Source organism: Pyxicephalus adspersus, chromosome 11 (genome assembly GCF_032062135.1).
Source record: "Pyxicephalus adspersus chromosome 11, UCB_Pads_2.0, whole genome shotgun sequence".
NCBI lineage: Eukaryota > Metazoa > Chordata > Amphibia > Anura > Pyxicephalidae > Pyxicephalus > Pyxicephalus adspersus.
This window is the reverse complement of record NC_092868.1, coordinates 1940010-1948318: the sequence shown is the minus strand read 5'-3', so window position 1 is coordinate 1948318 and position 8309 is coordinate 1940010.

The window sequence follows — 8309 nt, the reverse complement described above, 5'->3', positions numbered from 1 at the left end:
TTTTTGGGTGGAAATGAACACAGGCCAGATCAGTTCCTGGAAAAAATCAGACTAGTATTATATTTGTTCTAATAACCACAACAATAATTGTCTCCATATCTCCAATTAGCAGTTTCATACAAAAAAATAGATTATTGTATATTTTATAGAAATAAAGCAAGTGGTAAAAAAAGATTCACCATTAAAAGAACATTGGAACCAAAGATATATAGGTGACCACAATTTGTTTACAAGCAAAGTTCTTACATCCCACACATCTTTCCCAATCCTTTGGTGAAATGTAAGCGAACCTCTTCACCGTGTTTGCATGCTTTATATATTGAGGTCAGTCAGTCAGATGTACCTAACAAAGTAATTGTTGTGTAAGTCATACAAAAAACAGTATATTTTACAGGTGACCATATTTAGATACATTTAAAACAGATTTCTTTATCCTATAAATTTAACCATCGTAAATAATAATAGTCCAGGGTTTACAATAAGTAACACCCCCCCTAAACCTACTTAGGCCGGACGCCTTGTCCAGTAATCAGGCTATGCAGTCTGTCCATGTGTAATTATCCCCATACTCCCAGCAAATATCATTAACATGAGTAATTTATGAGTACTTTATTGCTCAGCACCGCTAGCTGTTTGCCTAGTGATTGCATTCAATTTACATCTTGAGAGTGCTCAGTCAGTCTGCTGTCATTTCAGGCGGAAGGACTACTGTGAACCCCCAATGGAGCCCAGGGAAGGTTCCAGACCAGGAGAGGAACATGACAGGGTAATGAGGACGGAACTAAGGAGGTTCATTAGTAGCAGCAACAATGCTAACACATTTTTGATAACTTAGTAGTTATTATAACTAAAAATTCTGATTAACGTTAATTAATCTGATTAAAGACCAGCCTATTGTGTGACAAGCTGACGATAAAATGCAAATTATTAATGCAATATTTTAACAATTACTAAAACAGCAACTAGTAATGATGGAAAGGAGAGCTTTGGTCAAGAGAAAATCATCAGTATTAACACAATATCATCCTATAGTGACCCTGCCATGATTATAAGAATGACCAACATTCAGAATTGCAATTTCTATGTTACAGAAAATCACCGTTGCTGATGAATTGTCCCTCAGGAAGCTAACACCTCCAGGAATGTTATTTTCTGTGTATCCCTCAGTGATCTCCAACTTCTACATCACTATTGAGTTCTTATTACTGAGCCTTGCAGGATGCAGCAGACGGACATTTTCACAATTGTCGGTTTCGAAGCTGTATTTGGGAAGACCAATGCAGTACATAGCATTGCAGGCTACAGAAAGGCATATACACAGCTCTTTTGTATGAGTATGAGCTCAAAACGTTTATATATACATGCCAGATTTTCTTGAAAAGGAATTAGGGCACAGTAGATTCTTCACAAGTTTATACACCTAATAAAGTTAGGTCAGCCTAAGTATGCACTTTCATACTTTACACTAAAGTTCAAGGGTGTTCCAAAGTCCTTATAAATGATGTAAAAACTCCCTCCAGTTGCCAGCTGTTTTATTTATGGATGAGGCTACTTTTTGCTCTGATCAAAGTCTGCAAGAGGCTCAGGTTATTGTAGGCCAAAATCTGATGTCCATCGTTAGCTTTTCTAACCAAAGAGAATATTCTAGAACATAATACAAACACAAGCAAATAGCTCTTCTTATGATTTAAAGTAGAGTCATGGTTGGGCTATCAGCATTTAAATATTTGTATATTTTTAAGAATTTGCAAATAAGTTTAAAGTAAGTACCCCACTGACCTCTGTATCCGCAGACACAGTGGAGAAATTCATCCACAAAATTTACAACAAAAATCTTGAAACTTTATGTTTTCCCTTTAGCTTAATTTACTCGGCCTCCTGATCTTTAATGTAAACAGTGCAGACACAGAAATAGGAAGGACACCATAACTTCAAAGTAAACTTTGAGGATGAATCGTGCCACAGGTTCTGCAGCAACCACCAAAAGCTCCAATTTAAGTCAGTGTATTGACTCATGAGGAATATGTATGAATGTCAATACCATGGCCAAAAGACTACTTTAAGCCTTTTATACAAAACCCATGAAGAAGAATGAGCACTATTCATGCTGAATGCAACATTTGATTATATAGATAACACAAAGTGCCAAACACTTTGCTAGTGATTGTGGACTGAAAGCCTTTTACAACAAAGATTAGACGCGAGTACAAAACAGACAAATCTACTTCACGGCACACATTTTGCATCCCCTATGTTTCTCTTTTGCAGCATTTGTGTGTGCTTTTTACACTTCTCTCTAGACTACATACCAACAGCTTGTCAGTCGTCTGCCTGACACATACACACTGCAACACAACAATGAACGTGCTCAGACAAGTGGACAACGTGCTAAGCTGTGGCTGCGCTGTAATTACCTCTCAAGCACCATGGTATATTCTTGGATTAATTACAGGATGTGTGCTCTACTGCAGTATAGTAGAAAGTAATAGAAAACATCAGAAACTGATCAATGTCAGCGCAATGACATTCTGAAGGAGGCAGATGGCGTTGGGTGTCTTTTTGCTAGTGCGTGTGCATGGTATATATATTTTGACCTTCACTGAAAAGTAATAATTATGTAAATGTGAAAAGAAAAGAATTCACGAGGTGTGAAGTCAGCTTCAACTTAACCCATTCACCTCTTCTATTTATTTTTCAATGTACACTAAACTTGCAAAATTCACAGATGTAAATCAGTCACGTATTTTGTTGAAGGGAAACTATATTGTTTTGGGGTTGCCTGTGTAAAACATTTCCACTTTTAAATGCATGTTTTGTGCCGTTTGTATACATAATATATATCAGCTTTGTTTTAAAAGTAAAGATAGCATACATGACAAAGGTTCGCAGAGAACTATGGGTTAGCTAAAATGTACAGACTGCAATTATCTCCTTTTAGGCAGTCGGCATCTGACCGCACCCTGAAAGGCTACCAAAATGATAGGTGTGACTGCTGGTGCATCCACCTGTGTGAGTGATTGAGCTTTTCAAGGCTTTTCCTTGATAGGATACAAATAAAATAGTAATATATATTATTTGATTAATAATAATATTATTAAAAATATTAATAAAAATTTTGGGGGAAGGAGGACATTTTTTGGACCTGCAGTTGATTGGAAGAAGTGGGGAAATATTTTGCACATGTGACTGCAGTGTAAAGTGGTGTGTTTTTTCTCTAAAAGCTACATTTAAATAGGTATTAATACAGCTGTGTTTAGCAGTAGTATTGGTCTGCATTTCCCTTCCATTTCCTCATATAGTTCCCTTCCATAGGATATTTCTTTAATTGCTGGCTCTCCACCAATGCAAAGTTACAATGCAGCAATGTCTCTTTCTAATCAGAGTTTACAGATATCAAACTGTGGTTGGGCTCTGTCTTTCCACTCAATGTCAGCTGTATTCTTTCTTCATCTACACCTAATTAACACTTTAATTTAAAGCAAATTGGTGATCTTACTGTGGTTGTTTTGCTTTAAATAACACATTGTATAAGGAATGGTTTGTGTGAATGAAGCAGATATTACTAGATAGCATGCTCTATAATATGTGATTAATACATTATTTTAAAGGTCCTAAAAGAAAATAGAAAAACATTCTCACACATGACACTGACCCAGGGTACAGGACACCTGTTTACTGAAGCATAGGTTATGCAATGTGAGAGTTACAGAAGCACAGAAAATGTATCTAAAAAACAAAAAGACATCTATCCCATGCTTGTCTGAAGGTTCACGAGTCTGCCTATTACAATAAAACCCAACAATAGGAAGTATGAAACAGAAAAGAAACTAACTATAGCCAGTGAGAGCCACAAGAGGAAGGGTTGATTTCTCAGGGAGCATAGAGCCTGCAGTTTGGTTATAAACAAAATAGCCCGGATTCTCCACCAAATTTTAAATGAAACAAAACCCTCCGCACACAGTGAATGTTTTAAAAGTTTATTTAGAAGAGAAAGTTACAAAACTAAAAAATAGAGATAGAAAAGCAAAAGATTGAAGAAAGTCGTATACATAAAGAAAAAAATGTATTTATTTTAAGTGCAACACCCATTTCTTTTTTTTAAGGGACCGCCGCGGCGATCAAGACTGAATGGGATCGCAGAGCCTCCTGGGATACCTAGGTCATGCATCCCGGGAAGCTCTTGGCCACTTCTTTTGTGCATGGCAAATCTCGGGAATGCGCAGAAGGGGCATTTTTTCATGCACACTACGATCGGCTCTTTATTTTTCCACCATTACAGCGGGCTTCATCACCCGATCTCACACCTGCGCAGTGCAAGGTCTCAGATTAAAGTGACAGGGTCTCAGATTAAAGAGCATGTCTAGGTAAATACTTATACTTTTTGGACTTTGCATTTTCTTTCTTTTTCCAGGCTGACCAACAAAACTTTCCTTTTCTTTCCATTCTTCTCCTTGCAACCTTGCGGAGAATTAAAGTGGCACTAAAGTCACACTTTAAACTAGCAATTAAGCAGGTTTTATTGCAGAAAGAGACGTGATGTCCCTTGACCTGATCACAACCCAGATGTCAAATTTCCCTGAGCTTCACATGGTAATCCCCGCCCAGCCAATCAAGATGGCCAAAAATCATTTTCAGGAAGAGAAGGGCGAAGATGGCAGCACCCTGCGAGGGCATGGGGACAGATAGGTATAGCAGGTTTAGTTCCGCTTTAAGCTCTTACCTTCAAAGAATTGTGATTGGGAGATTAGAAATGTTAACCAATGCTCAGGTATTTGCTAGACAAGCAGTATCAGAATGGAACATTTGAAATGTTATATTTCTTTTCAGTTTGGGTATAGTTAGACCTGCTTCTGAAAAAACATGGCTGATAAATGCTCCTGGAAGCAGGATCATTTTCAGGCAAATAAATTAAACTTGTGTTTGCAAAAGCCTTTACAGGCTTTTATAGGCATTTGCAAATCTATAGAGATGTTTGGGAAGGGCTGCAATCCCGACTGATAGAGGTTTTGTTGTTAATTGATGGCATTTAAGAACCTGTTCATAGATTTAATGCAATTTTTACTGAAGGTAACCTCTGCTTTATCATGTGCTCAGTGGGAATCGCTCAGATTATGACAGGTTTCTTTAACTAATAATGATGTGTTATAGCTAATCACTGGGATCACTGAGGGCAATTATTTTATCTTTTCACAAATTCACACTATAAGTAACTCTCAAGGACAGGAATTGGACAGCCCCAGTCTTCTTTTTTTTTTTATTAAAATCCAAATTATCTATAATAAAGACAGTTGTGAATAAACTGCAGGTTATTTAATGATTAAAAAAAAATATTAGCCCAATGTTTGCACATAAGCTTATAATTTCTATTATGAGAGTTAAGCTGTACTAACAAACTCTCTCAAATAGCGGCAATGGAAAGTAGCTCATTAACAGTATTTTGTGAGATAAATCCTATTCTCTCAGTCACTAATCCTTCTGTTACAAGGGGCTAAAACTTCTCCTATATGCTGTGAACAAACAGGATAACATTCACTGTCTACTGGGCTACATACAGATGACGTTGTTAAAGGCCTTGGCAATAGCAAAGGAACCTTTGTAAAGGATGTTTTTTAAAATGATATATTTGGAAATTCTAAAGGAATATAAGGGATGGCGCATGCCTACTTAGCTCATTCCACTAATGTGGAAGCAGAACAATCTATGAAAGCAAAACCAATACAGATTTGGTATGAAAATCAGGTAAGACCACAAATACTGAGATTTGATTGTTGAAAGAGTCCTAAAGAGACAACATACAGTATATTTGTCACGCTTACCTCTTCCTTACTAAAGCACAGGCATCCCTCCCCTGCGCATGCTTGAAGTTCTGAAGCTGGGCGTGCCTCTGTTTCCAAGCTTTATCAATTCCCTGCTTCTCCTGTACCTCCTGCTGTTTCCAGTGTCTCCAGTGTTCCCTGTGCCTGAAGTGGCCCCTGTGTCATTGCTGTCTGTCTCCTGGATCCCTGGGTATTGACCCCTGGCGTGTGACCTGACCTCTCTTACTTGCTGTCTTTCTCGACCCCAGCTTTCCTTGACTATGATCCTGTCTGGGGATTTGGTACTGTGCTTGCCCACCTTGCCAGGACAGCCACCTGGCAGTAATCAGCAGCGCATCATCCTCACCACTAGAGGCCCTGGAGAAAACCTGGTTACGGCTTAGAGTCTGCGCCTTGGCCCTTCTCAGGGCTCACACCACCTTCATACGCCCCCTAGTGGTCATGTCTCTCCGTGCGTGACAATATTATGATGTGAATGATCACATAAGCCGCACATTTGCTCAGAAACTAAATCTACCAATATACAAGAAAGAAATCTAGATATCATATATATTCATGCTGAAGGAAGAGATAATTTTATCAGGGTGTCATGTGAAATCAGTAGGATGGAGCTGTCAATCAGAATATTATTTGCCAGGATTTCAGGGTTTGAGGAATATTGAACTCTACCCACAGACAGCACTTGTAAAAACAGATAAAAATAAGATGTAATGGCATACAATCCTTGTGACTATGAGTTTTCTGAATAAGGTGGCCCATTAGCTGGGGTCTTTACCATTTAAAGCAAGGCAATCCGAATATTCTAGCTGTTTTCTAGGTGTTTCTCTTAGAACATAAAGTGCAATGTGCTCACTATAGGAGTTCATCATGAAGCGCAGCCTGAAACTGTTCATTTATCATTGTAAAGAGAAGGAATAGAAGCTCCCTATTGTCCTCACTTAAGTGTCCACATCTTTTGAGTGTTTCTTTACCCCCCCAAATGTTTCCTTTTCTGTCCTAAATTGAAAACATCAAAGGAACCACTGTTAGGTATAAGAGATTAAGCCTAAAATTGCAAAAACAGAGGCCCAAACAGAAAAATTCTGAAAGAGGCTGAGGAGGAAGAACATCAGAGATCTCTGTAGATGGGGAAAAAGAAAAATATATACACCGAAACTATATTTCCCAGAACACTGCATTACATGGAAACCATGAGGATATATGAAGAGGAGCAGGAGTCACAGGAACTAGTTGGTGAGCAAATGTCTGATCTCAACCTGTTTGCAAGAAACTAAAACACATGAGGGGTCAGGGGTGTGTGAATAGATGCACAGCTACATTGTTACATTTGTAATATTAAGTTTCAAAGGCCACAATTACACATTTTATCTGCAGTCTGTTCAAATGTATGAACAGTAAGATATCCATCAACCTAATCTTTCCTTTACCACTTTATTATTATTTTTTTATGATTTATATAGTACAAACATATTACACAGCGCTGTACATTAAATAGGGGTTGAAAATGACAGACAGATACAGACAGTGACACAGGAGGAGGAGAGGACCCTCCCCAGAAGAGCTTACAATCTAGGAGGTGGGGGAAGTATCACACAATAGGAGGGGGATATGGAATGGTGGGTGAGTAGTGAGGGTTTAGGGTACAGATGAGGACAGGTAGGTGGGGTTGAAGCGTTGGGTTTTGAGTGCTCTTTTAAATCTGCAGAAAGTAGGAGCAAGCCTAGAGGAGAGAGTCGGGATAGTGGAATATCAGAGAAGGATCCTACAGTACTCCAGACAAGAGATGATAAGAGCGTGTACAAGCAGTTTGGTGGTCACCTGCATGTTCTCATATAATGTATGTCATTGGTGCTATGTAGTTGTCACAGTGCTGCAATAAACACGAATATCATAGTTTTTTTTTACCTATTTAGTTAACAGTGTAAGTACAAAGTGTAAAGTAAGGTAAAACTTTAATCAGAGTTCATTCATTAGTAAGTTATGAATTTTAAGAGGTACAATGGAATTTTACACCAGAATGAAACGTCATGCAGTTTTGTTGCGATTTGCTTTGCAGACAAATCAAACTTTACTATTAATATAAAACTATCCTGAGTGATAGTTTTTATATAGCTCTTTCTAAAACTATCCTGTTAGCTGCAGTTTTTATGTGTTTACCACAGTTTATTGACATTCTTTTTCAAATCAAAGGAACTGAACTGAGACCTACATTACAGCACCAGAAAACGTACAAAAATGACAATACCATGGGACACACAGCAATGCAGGTTAAAGCAAAAAGGACAATGCAACAAATAATATATATATATATATATATATATATATATATATATATATATATATACACACACACACACACACACATATACATAAATATATCAAATATTATATCAAAGGTATTATAAGGTGTGAATAAATCCTCCTTAAAAGTGTTTTTTATCGAACAAACTTATCGGTATTCAAGAGAAAGGAATGGCAAACATTACAATATAT